A 1331-nucleotide genomic window follows, 5' to 3' on the forward strand; every position below is an offset into this window, starting at 1 on the left:
CGCACGTCGACGCGCGCACGCACGCACGCACGCACACACACACACACACACACACACACACACACACACACGCACACACGCGCGAGCGCACACACACACACGCGCGCGCGCACACACGCACGCACGCACGCACGCACACACGGCGTGTTGATTTATCAATTCCGGTTCGCCGAAAAAAAGTCGCGACGCGCCAAAATGCTTCAAAAAACACGGCGATGGCTTAAAATTTGCTCGGTGTTATGTGAACGTCGCTAGGGGAAGTAAAAACCGGACTGGCGGTAAACCAAAGGGACCGTATAACAAGGGACACGCGCGTGCCCCCCCCCCCTTCCCAGCCCAGCGTGGATGCCCCCCAGCTCCCGCCCCCCCCCCGCAAGCGAGAGAGAACGTACGGCGCAGGTACGGAATTTTAAAATAATGACGATGACGATGGTGGTGAGTCATCAGCGTGGTGCGGCGCTCCGGAAGACGCGGTGCGGTACGGTACGGGCGGGTATTCGTATATAGTGGTGAGGGAGTGGCGGCTGCGTGTGCGAGAGAGAGACATGGGGAGAGCGAGATAGAGAGACAGAGAGAGAGAAGAGAGAGAGAGAGAGAGAGAGAGAGAGAGAAGAGAGNCTCTCTCTCTCTCTTCCCCCTCTAACCTATAGCCGACGATATCTATCAGCACCTGCAGCCGTGGTACGTACCGACCGGATGCAGAGACGATCGGGGCATCCGTCGGTCAGAGCTCCCGCTTCCGCTTCCGTTTCCGCTCTCTCAAATCTCCGTTTATGCGACACGACGAACTGCGCTCACGTGTGTGCGTGCGTGTGCGTGCGTGCGCGTGCGGCGACGGTCGTTGCTGCACCGCTACGGCGTCGTACGTTTGCCGCGTCTGCTACTAGTACTACTACTGGCCACTCGCTACTACTGGTCTGATCTGTCTGCCTCTCTCTCTCGCTCTCGCGCTCTCTCTCTGTGTTTTATTGCATATACTGCTCGGCTCGCAAAAAATTCGGCCCGCCGCAAGAAACGATTTACGAACACGTGATTAAGGCAAAAACCGCGAAAAAAACTCCGTGCGTCCGCCTCTTTCTATTGATTCTAATATATACACTATACAGTCTGCATATAAAAAAGCATAGACGAGCCGAGAGGGGCTGTATAGCATTTTGTTGGCATTATAATGGCGAGTCTATCTAAGGCCGATCAGATCGCGTTGGGAAGCGGTAGGGAATTATATTTTCTCTTTCCCCTTTTTGGTATACTAACTTTTGGTCTCTCTCTCGCTCTCGCTCTCTCTCTCTCTCTCTCTCTCTCTCTCTCTCTCTCTCTCTCTCTCTCTCTCT

This window comes from Priapulus caudatus, unplaced genomic scaffold (assembly GCF_000485595.1).
Source record: "Priapulus caudatus unplaced genomic scaffold, Priapulus_caudatus-5.0.1 Scaffold4483, whole genome shotgun sequence".
Lineage (NCBI taxonomy): Eukaryota > Metazoa > Priapulida > Priapulimorpha > Priapulimorphida > Priapulidae > Priapulus > Priapulus caudatus.